We start from the raw sequence: 11,495 nt of genomic DNA on the forward strand, positions 1-11,495 counted from the left end.
AGCTACTCAGGAGGCTGAGCTGGGAGGATGGCTTGAGCCTAGGAAGTTGTGGCTGCAGTGAGCCATGATTGACCATGCCACTGCACTCCAGCCTAGGCCACAGAGCAAGACCCTGTCGAAGGAAGGAAGGAAGGAAGGAAGGAAGGAAGGAAGGAAGGAAGGAAGGAGGGAAGGAGAGAGAGAGAAAAGAAAGAGAAAGGAGAAAGAAAGAAAGAAAAAGAAAGAAAGAAAGAAAGAAAGAAAGAAAGAAAGAAAGAAAGAAAAGAAGGCAGGGTGTGGTGGCTCACACCCTAATCCCAGCACTTTGGGAGGCCAAGGTGAGCAGATCACAGGGTCAGGAGTTCAAGACCAGCCTGGCCAACATGGTGAAACCCCATCTCTACTAAAACTACAAAAGTTAGTCGGGCATGGTGGCACGTACCTGTAATCCCGCTACTCAGGAGGCTGAGGCAGAAGAAATCCCTTGAACCCAGGAGGCAGAGGTTGCAGTGAGCCAAGATCGCACCACTGTACTCCAGCCTGGGTGACAGTGAGATTCCGTCTCAAAAAGAAAAAAAAGAAACTGATATACTAAGAGATGGCACTGGGTACAGAAGGAGGGGAGTAGAGCTGGAAGCATAATCAACTCTCATCACACATGAATACCAGAATGGTTGTCACGTGAAAAGGAGATTAAACTTGGTCTGTGTGGCTCCAAAGGTTAGAATAACCAATAAAGAGTAGATGTGCCAGGGACACAAACTCCACTTCAATCGAAAGGGGGAAATGAGCTTTCTCACAGAGATGTATCAAGACAAACCAGGCTGTTTCAGGAGACAATGAGTTCCCCATGAGTTGGAGGAAGGCAAACAGGGCCTGGCTATCCATTCACAAGCAGGTTTGAGAAAGGAGTCCCGCATCAGCCAGGTTCCTGGGAAATGTGAGAATCAAAGATGCCATCTCATGTTTACTCAGACAACAATCATCCCTTAACAGATACAGAGAACATCAAGATAATCACACCAAAGAGGCCAGAGGAGAGCCCAGTGAGGAACAGCATTTAAGAGAAAAGAGGATGCAGAGCGACCAAAGAACAAAGGGTTTTCTCCAGATCTTATCCGAGCGTTTTATCTGTACGGAAAAGGTCTTGAGGATAACAGGCTCCCTGCTGAGTGAACCTGCCTCTGTCTACAGCCAGGATGAGGGTGGTTCGGGCCACTGCCTGTGAAACTCCAGCCTGGGACAGAAATAAACGAGAAGCTCAGGAGTGACTTTCAGGCACATCACCAACACCTGTCTGATGCCAATACAAACTCTCCAAACTGTCATCAGCTGGTTGCCCTCTTGGCAGAGGAAGGAAGTCAATCCAAACCTGTCCCAAAAGGAAACCTGGGAATGTCACACAACAGGAGGCTCTGAACGTTAGCGGGGCTTTGAATGCTAGATGATCGACTGCAAACACAGAAAATATGAGCACTGATGGAATTTTCCAAGAAGGATTTGATGCTCTTGTTTAAAATAAGTAAACTTCCAGGACCAGGAAAGGGGTGGAAGACAGCACCGAGGCGCTCAGTGAGGTTTTGTAAGATATTAAGAACCTCTATACAGCAGCTGAGCCAAAGGCCAATGGAATTATCCACATCAAAAGAGAATGAAAAAAAAAAAAAAAAAAACTAGTGAGATCTGGGCCAGGTGCGGTGGCTCATGCTGTAATCCCAGCACTTTGGGAAGCTGAGGTGGGTGGATCACCTGAGGTCAAGAGTTTGAGATCAGCCTGGCCAAAATTGTGAAACCTCATCTCTACTAAAAATACAAAAAATTAGCCTGGCATGGTGGCAGGCGCCTGTAATCCCAGATACTTGGGAGGCTGAAGCATGAGAATTGCTTGAACCTGGTAGGTGGAGGTTGCAGTGAGCTGAGATTGCGCCATTGCACTCCAGCCTGGGTGACAGAGCAAGGCTCTGTCTCAAAAAAAAAAAAAAAAGAAAAAGAAAAAGAAAAAAGAAAACTAGTGGGATCTGGACAGTGCATGGCACAAATATCAGAATAGCTAAACTGCAAGTTCCCTGAGGACAAGGAAAACCAGATCTGGTTTTGACTCCCCAGCAAGATCACAGTTGGTATACGAGAGAACGTCCAAGTGAACAAATATCAAGCCAGCAGTGACTCCAAGAAAGGAGGAACAGGAAGGCTCTAGACAGCTGTGATGATTCTGGAGAAAATAAGCTCGTATTCTAAAAAGGAAGACTCAGAGACCGGCTCATGTCAGGAAAGTCTCTGTGTCTGTGGATGGAGTCCAACATATGACACTCTTTAGTCATATTTGGATATTAAAGAAACATGGCCATCCAACATCACCATACAACATGGTATAAATGTGATAAATTTTAGTAAGACCTTCAAAAGTTATTTTTTAAAAAACTTGGTCTTTGTGGTACAGTAACAATTATGTTCTCTAAGCTGTTACAGCTTATCTGTAGATTCTTGTATGAAAACACCAACACCACATATTTATCATTTTGCTTTCAAGCAAATCTGATTTTTCTCCACTGAATCTGACAAGACACAAATGTCACGAACTTCAGTCTCTTATTAAGGATTGCATTTTATTTTTTTAGCAAGAGAGAAAAGAAGCTAAAGCAATACAAATACATCCTGATTAATACAAGATTTGAAGGGCACTCCCTATAAGCCACGAGAAAATTAAGAGGCAGAAGTTTGGCATTTTGAAAAACTAGCTTAGCAGATAACATAGCCTCAGATATTGTGGACTGAATTTATTTTTTCTCTGCCTCAATTGTTGTTATTGGACCTCTTCATACTCACTCCTCCCTCCCTGCTACACACACGTACACATGTTGGAACCACACGGACACAGCCAAAATGCCTGCCTAGAGAGAGGTGGTGATGGGAAGACTTCCAGAACACTCTCCCATCTGCTGACATAGCCAGCGACATGGAGTGGAAGAGGGGAGAGATGATGGCAGTCAGCCCCAGGGATCAAGCCTCATTTAGGTCAGAAGGCCAAGGGTAGGAAATGCAGCCCAATGGTGGTATAAACCATCCTCCATATCAACTAAGGAACTAGGATTTACTGAGGAACTATCATGAGTCAGGTACTGTTTTGTGTACTTTGCCTAGGTTCACATTTAATCTACTTAACGACATGTAAAATGAGAAAACTGAAGGACAAGGACTTTAAGTAATTTGATTGTGAAGCTGACAGCTGACAGGCCTGGGATCCTGACGGAATCTGTCTCACTCCACAGTCCTCTCTTGCCTCCTTTCCTAAGCCAGGCTACCTCGAGCCTGGTCCTCACACTGCAAATGATACCCTCAACTAAGACAGGATTCCATTTCCTTGAAGTGGTGAGTTCTCACTGCTCAGGACCCCAAACCGTCTCGGCTGAAGCACCTTCTGGGCTAACGGCTTATGCCTTTAATCTTCCAGAACGGAAGGATCGTTGCCATCTGTCAGGCTCGGAAAGGGCGAGATCCTCACACGCGGCATCAGATGAAGATACTCTGCAGAGAAATTCCTGTTCCTCTTTCCCTTCCCACTTGATTTTTCAAACCAAGCAGCGGTTTTATTGGACTTATTTCTCTATTTTTTTCTGGTAAGAACAACTCCCTGGTTAGACTGAACTTAGAACTTCTCCTGCTCTTGTTTTAGCAGCTTCTAAATATCTAAAAGTCCTAACAGTCCCCAGCCCGACTTGACTCTTCCTAAGAGCTCCTGACTTACATGGAACGTGGCATCAGAGTCAACTCCACGCCCTCTTGGGACCTGCAAGCATCCTACCTTCTCCCTCTGCCTTTCACACAACATCAGTTAGTGATTTCTTCCTGTTGACTCTGCCTCCTGAAACCTCTCAGCCATACTTCTCCATCCCCACACCATGACCCTAATTAGAGCTATATGCATATCGCCATTGGATTACAGCTGTGGCCTTCTAAGTTGATCCTCAGCCTCAGGCTTGTTTTCCTCCAACCCATCCTCCCCATGGCCACCTTCATCTTTTCAAATGTGTACTTCAGCCTAAAAATTATTCAGTGGTTTCTTTCTTCTTTTGCTTTCGGCATAAAAACACAAGCTCCTCAGCATGGAGTTCAAGACCGGGCCCTGGATGTCTCCAGCCCGTGTGCCTCCCCTGCGCAGGCTGTGCACCTACTCACATGTCTCCAAATGCGTGGAGCTCCTCTGCTTCCTGAGCTTGCCAGCCCACTTTCCTCAGGCCTCACCTTGCCAACTCTCCCTTGGACCAGATTTCAGACCTTTTGTTCCCTCAGCGCACACGCACGTGCACACACACACACACAGACCCACCCCCACTGCTAGCCTCAGCCCAACCACACACCAAGATTGTCCCTTATCAACCTGCCCATTGCAGATGGGAAGCTCCTGGAAAGCTGAGCTGCAGCCTTAATCTCCGTGGTGGTTAGTTCCTAATGTCCTCAATGAATGCACACATGCCTGAGGGTAAGAAGTCAAAAGGCAGTGTGTGTGTGTGTGTGTGTGTGTGTGTGTGTGTGTGAGACAGGGTCTCACTGTGTCACCCAGGCTGGAGTGCAGTGGTGCCATCTCAGCTCACTGCAACCTCCACCTCCCGAGTTCAAGCGATTCTCCTGCCTCAACCTTCCGAGTAGCTGGGATTACAGGCGCCTACCACCACAGCCAGCTAATTTTTTTGTATTTTTAGTACAGACGAGGTTTCGCTTTGTTGTCCAGGCTGGTCTCAAACTCCTGACCTCAAGTGATCCATCCCCCTGCCTCGGCCTCCCAAAGTGCTGGGATTACAGGCATGAGCCACTGTGTCTGGCCTAAAGGCAATTTCAAGAGCATACATCTTTATAAAGAGGGCATCTACGAACCCCTATGCTGATTGATAGAAAAGGACACTAATGAGCTGGGTGTGGTGTGTGTGCCTGTAGTCCCAGCTACTCGGGAAGGCCAAGGTGGGAGGACTGCTTGAGGCCAGGAGTTTAAGACCAGCCTGGACAACAAAGGGAGACCTCATCTCTAAAAAACTAAACTACTGGGAGGCCAAGGCGGGCAGATCACGAAGTCAGGAGATCGAGACCATCCTGGCTAACATGGTGAAACCCCGTCTCTACTAAAAATACAAAAAATTAGCCGGGCGTGGTGGCGGGCACCTGTAGTCCCAGCTACTCAGGAGGCTGAGGCAGGAGAATGGCGTGAATCCGGGAGGTGGAGCTTGCAGTGAGCAGAGATCACGTCACTGCACTCTGGCCTGGGCGAAAGAGGGAGACTCTGTCTCAAAAAAAAAAAAAAAAAAGCTAAACTAAAATTAAATTATGTTATCCCAGAAAAGTGCACTAATATCCAGAGGTTTGGCTCTGAGAAAACTGTCCAAACTTTGCTTTGGGACTTAAAAGTCACATTCTTGAATAATTGATTATCCGATTCCAAAAGGCTCACCTAGGCAGTGCACATTTGTGGAAAGATTCGTCTCTGAGTGAGGCGTTCGAGATAAGGATGTCTATCAAAGGAAGTGACTTCTGTGTATCAATGTGTGTGTTCATCATCCTTGAGGTTTGGGGCCCCTGAGAAACTTAACTCTGCTTTCCCTTTACCAAAATAAACATAACGGTGTGCCCTGCCTTCAGCTGCTTGTGGGAAATGGCTTCGTGGGATAGACGATTTTCTTCCTGAGCATCCCACTTTCTGCAAGATTTCAGCAGAACACAGATATTTAGTCAGGTCACTTAACTCCTAACTTCCACTGCACCCTCTCACCCCACATATTTTGAAAATACCAAAGAGAATAATTTTTTTCTGCCAGGAACGGTGGCTCACACCTGTAATGCCAGCACTTTGGGAGGCTGAGGCAGGTGGATCACCTGAGGTCAGGAGTTCGAGTCCAGCCTGGCCAACATGGTGAAACCCCGTCTCTAATAAAAATACAAAAATTAGCCAGGCGTGGTGGTGGGCACCTGTAATCCAGCTACTCAGGAGGCCGGGGCAGGAGAATCGCTTGAACCCAGGAGGCGGAGGTTGCAGTGAGCTGCGATCATGCCATTGCACTCCAGCCTAGGCAACAAGAGTGAAACTCCATTTCAAAAAAAAAAAAGAAAAGAAAAGAAAAATTGAGAATAATTTTTTCTAATACTTTCAGATATTGAACAAATTGTCAAGCCCCACCACCCTGCCTTTTTTCTGAGACAAGGTCTCACTCTGTCACCCAGGCCAAAGTAGTGTGGTGACACAATCACAGTTCACTGTAGCCTCAATTTCCCAAGGTCAAGTGACCCTCCTGCCTCAGCCTCCCAAGTAGCTGGGACCACAAGCATGCACACCACGCCTGGTTATTTTTAAATTTTTTTTGTTGAGACAGGGTGTCACTATGTTGCCCAGGCTGGTCTCAAACTCCTGGTCTCAAGCTGTCCTTCCCTCTCATCCTACCAAAGTGCTGGAATTACAGGCATGAGCCACTGTGCCTGGCAAAACCCCCTATTTTTTCACAATTACTTAACATTTTTTTCAATGGTAAGAATACAAGTAATTCACAAAACAAAACAAAACAGATGAGGAGTCTTTTTTCTCATCATATTTACTAAGAACAAAGAAAGGAAAAGGTGTCCAAACATCAGGTTGCTGTAAGTTATAGCAAGTCAGCCAAGACCTCCTGTAAACGCTAAAACTTAGCTCTGACCGCATTAACGGAAGGTCTTGAAATTCTTCATGTATACAGAAAGCCATTCAGGAAGCCCACCTCCTAACAGCAGGGGCAAGTGACAGGACTTCTGTCTGCAATAATCAGATGATCCAACAGTTACCAATTCTACCCCCATCGGAGGGAAAATTCATGTCAAAAGGACAGATGGTCCAACCTTCCAAGTGGCCTTTGAATAGATCAGGAATAAGTCAAAAGTCATAAATTTAAGTTAGCTTACTTAAACTGATTGTACGGGTCAACTAGTACAGTAAGCACCAGTATTTGGTAAGCACTCAGTATTTTGATAAATATATTCAGGAAAAATTTTTTATTCCAGATTGCATTCAGAGCCCAGCACTATTGATCATTGGCAAATAATTCAGTACACTCACCAAAAATTTTCTGGATTTGCACAGTACTTATGTAAGTTTGATTACCATGATCTCACGTGTTTGCCATTTTTAAACACAGTTTTGAAATGAGGACCCTCTGGGCCAGGTGGGCGTCTGGTTTCCTGAGACATTCACTCCAGGCTTTCAGTTCCCATCTCAGGATCCAGTCACTACCACTTACCCATGTTACCATGCCACTGCCACTTCGCATGATTGCAGAACAAATTCCACAGAAAGTTCTAGGCTACTTCACTAGGCTCCTAGCTGAGCCAATTGCCTCCACCATTCTCAGAACCCTTAACTGGCTTCTAACTCCCGTCAGAAGAAAACCCTTACGCCAGCCTGCAAAGTTCAGCATGCTCTGCCCTCCTTCTTTTAGAACCCCTGCCCTCACTCCCTCCCTCTAGCTACTCTGGCCTCCTTGCTGTTCCCAGAACACACCCAGCAGCCTCCTGCTCTTCCGCCTCATGCCTTAGGGCTTTCAGCGTCCCTGTCCCCTCTTCACAGTGCCCTTCCCCCAGGCAGCCATGATCTGGAGGCTCCTTCAGGTCTCACCCTCCTGTTGCTTATCAGATAAATCTTCCTGGACCATCTTGTAGAAAAGCCTTTGCCAACAGGTAGGATTCTCTCCGCCCCATCCTCACCTTCTACCTCATCTGGCCATACTTCCTCTTAGCGCTCATCACTCACTGATACGCCTCGCCTGTGTGTTTGGTGGGATCTTCTCCACCTCTGCTTTGCTTCCTGCTGTATCCTTAGGGTGAGAGTAGGGCCTGACCTACAGGGGGTACTTGGTAAATATCTGTATTAAATGAATAAAAAGCATTTATTTGTATTAAACGTAAGTTGTAGCCCCACTAGGAAAAAAAGAGAGAGAGAGAGAGACAGAAAAAAAAGGAAGGAAGGAAGGAAGGAAGGAAGGAAGGAAGGAAGGAAGGAAGGAAGGAAGGAAGGAAAAGGTCCACACCTTCTGCGAGTTTTCCTGTCTTCTTAGAGCCCTGGGGAAAGGCTCAGAGTCTAGGCTGAGGGAGGAGGACATAAGAAGGCACAGAAAGAGCCGTATGAATGAACTGCCTTCTCAGGATCCCCAGCTCCACTCTGCTCCCCACTCACCCAGCTTACCACACACCCTTGAAAGGCAGGAAAGAGCTGGAGATTGCAAATGACAGATCAAAGAATGTCACAGAAATTCAGGAACCTAGACAGCATTACAGCAGAAAGATTTGGAAAGAGAAAATCTTACCTGAAGACAGGAAAAGCAAAGGTCACACACAGCTCCCAAATCGGGAGCAGCACCTGAGGGTAGCCTAGAGTCAATGCCAGAGTGATGGGAGAAATCAGACACCAGAGTCAGAGTATGAGACAGAAAGCAGTCCCCCTCCAGAGTAGGGAAACAATGATGTTAACGTCATCATTGACAATGGAGGCAATGGGGTGGGTGAAGTGAAAAAGGCAGCCATCATCTTAATGCCTAATGTGGACACAGCACCTTACAGCTTAGAAAGCGCCAATATGGGCTCACTTCAGCAGCACATATACTAAAATTAAAACAATAGAGATTAGCATGTCCCTTGCACAAAGATGATACGCAAATTCACGAAGCATCTCATATTTCAAAAAAAAGAAAGGAAAGAAAGCACCAATACAAATGTGGCTTTGTTGATTCACATAAAAAGACAGTATGGTGGGTGGTACAATGATTAGCATTCCCATTTTACAGGTAAGGAAATCAAGGCTCAGAAAGGTCAAGTGATTTCTTACCCAAGATTACACAGAAAGCACACAGCATAGTTGGAACTTCAGGGGTCTTACAGCTCCAAGGACTCCTAACCCTTTTAATCTCCCAATTCCACATGAACTTGATTCCCGAGTACCTTCTTGGCATGATTAATAGGAATCTACCCATGTTTGGCTAATGACTGTTCAAAAGCAGGCGCCCCTCTTGAGTTCCTCCAAAGATTTATTCCATGACCTCTTTACTGGGAAGAAATCTGGTGTTCTCTGAGCCTTCTTAGGGTGCTCAAAGGCTGAAGTGACCAAACAGAAGTCGAACCTAGGCCTTTTATAAAGGTTGCCTCAGGGCTCTCTGGGAACCCACAGCCAAGTAGCTGCAGAATAACTAAATGAAGCTGCTACTGAAAGCGGTTTTTATGTGAAAATGCACCCTTTGCAAAAATGTTCACTACAAGGATCCATATTTTTCTTTTTTTTTTTTTTTTTTGAGCATGAATAAAATAGATTTTTTATTAATTTTTTTTTTGCACACAAAAACAATAAACATTTTCTAAAAATACACACAAACAAAAAGATGCGCATCAAACATACTAGGAAGGTTACACATGGGAAGTCGGGGAATAGAAATGGGAGGTGGGAGTTAAAATAAATGAGAGAGGGACTTTATGTGGATCAGTGACAACAACTCAATCCTCTACTTGACAAAGAAGAGGGAGAAGGAAGAGGAAGAAAAAGAAAGTGGGACAAAGGATCCGAAAGGGAGGAAAATAGAAAAAATTAGAGCATGACTCCAGGGTAGACCTGTCCTGCTGTCACTGAGTTGGTTGGTTGGTTTGTCTGTTGTATTCTTCATGTTTCGCCAAGTTGGCCAGACTGGTCTCGAACTCCCAGCCCGAAGTGATCAACCCGCCTCGCCCCCCAGAGTGCCGGGACCACAGGCGTGAGCCACCACGTCCAGCCCCCACATTGCCTCTGGCCTCCATGGTAGACCTCCCAGACGGAGCGGCCGGGCAGAGGCGCTCCTCACTTCTTCCCAGACACGGGGCGGCCGGGCAGAGGCGCTCCCCACCTCCCAGACGGGGCGGCCAGGCAGAGACGCTCCTCACTTCTTCCCAGACGATAGGTGGCCGGGCAGAGGCGCCCCTCACTTCCCAGACAATGGGTGGCCGGGCAGAGGTGCTCCTCACTTCCCAGACGGGGCGGCCGGGCAGAGGCGCTCCTCACTTCCCAGACGGGGCGGCCGGGCCGAGGCGCTCCTCACTTCCCAGACGGGGCGGCCGGGCCGAGGCGCTCCTCACTTCCCAGATGGGGCGGCCGGGCAGAGGCGCTCCTCACTTCTTCCCGGACGGGGCGGCCGGGCAGAGGCGCTCCTCACTTCTTCCCGGACGGGGCGGCCGGGCAGAGGCGCTCCTCACTTCCCAAACGGGGCGGCCAGGCAGAGGCGCTCCTCACTTCTTCCCGGACGGGGCGGCCGGGCAGAGGCGCTCCTCACTTCTTCCCGGACGGGGCGGCCGGGCAGAGGCGCTCCTCACTTCTTCCCGGACGGGGCGGCCGGGCAGAGGCGCTCCTCACTTCTTCCCGGACGGGGCGGCCGGGCAGAGGCGCTCCTCACTTCCCAGATGGGGCGGCCGGGCAGAGGCGCTCCTCACCTCCCAGACGATAGGTGGCCGGGCAGAGGCGCTCATTTCACAGATGGGGCGGCCGGGCAGAGGTGCTCCTCACTTCCCAGACGGGGTGGCCGGGCAGAGGCGCTCTTCACTTCCCAGACGGTGGGTGGCCGGGCAGAGGCGCTCCTCACTTCCCTGACGGGGCGGCCGGGCAGAGGCGCTCCTCACTTCCCAGACGGGGTGGCCGGGCAGAGGCGCTCTTCACTTCCCAGACGGTGGGTGGCCGGGCAGAGGCGCTCCTCACTTCCCTGACGGGGCGGCCGGCAGAGGCGCTCCTCACTTCCCAGACGGTGGGTGGCCGGGCAGAGGCACTCCTCACCTCCCAGACGGTGGGTGGCCGGGCAGAGGCGCTCCTCACTTCCCAGACGGGGCGGCCGGGCAGAGGCGCTCCTCACTTCCCAGACGATGGGTGGCCGGGCAGAGGCGCTCCTCACTTCCCAGACGATGGGTGGCCGGGCAGAGGCGCTCCTCACTTCCCAGACAATGGGCGGCCGGGCAGAGGCTCTCCTCACTTCCTAGACGGGGCGGCCGGGCAGAGGCGCTCCTGACTTCCCAGACAGGGCGGCCGGGCAGAGGCGCTCCTCACTTCCCAGACGGGGTGGCCGGGCAGAGGCGCTCCTCACTTCCCAGACGGTGGGTGGCCGGGCAGAGGCGCTCCTCACTTCCCAGACGGTGGGTGGCCGGGCAGAGGCGCTCCTCACTTCCCAGACGGTGGGTGGCCGGGCAGAGGCGCTCCTCACTTCCCAGACGATGGGTGGCCGGGCAGAGGCGCTCCTCACTTCCCAGACAATGGGCGGCCGGGCAGAGGCTCTCCTCACTTCCTAGACGGGGCGGCCGGGCAGAGGCGCTCCTGACTTCCCAGACAGGGCGGCCGGGCAGAGGCGCTCCTCACTTCCCAGACGGGGTGGCCGGGCAGAGGCGCTCCTCACTTCCCAGACGGTGGGTGGCCGGGCAGAGGCGCTCCTCACTTCCCAGACGGTGGGTGGCCGGGCAGAGGCGCTCCTCACTTCCCAGACGGTGGGTGGCCGGGCAGAGGCGCTCCTCAC

At 49.8% G+C, this 11,495-nt stretch overlaps 1 non-coding gene across 1 annotated transcript; it reads left to right on the forward strand.

Annotated features, from left to right (window-relative positions):
* The first annotated feature begins 8,562 nt into the window (after positions 1-8,562).
* On the forward strand, positions 8,563-8,664 carry LOC115835615. Its single transcript, XR_004030652.1, has one exon. It is a non-coding gene; the product is annotated as a U6 spliceosomal RNA (small nuclear RNA).
* The last annotated feature ends 2,831 nt before the right edge of the window (positions 8,665-11,495 follow it).

This window comes from Nomascus leucogenys, chromosome 6, assembly GCF_006542625.1.
Source record: "Nomascus leucogenys isolate Asia chromosome 6, Asia_NLE_v1, whole genome shotgun sequence".
Lineage (NCBI taxonomy): Eukaryota > Metazoa > Chordata > Mammalia > Primates > Hylobatidae > Nomascus > Nomascus leucogenys.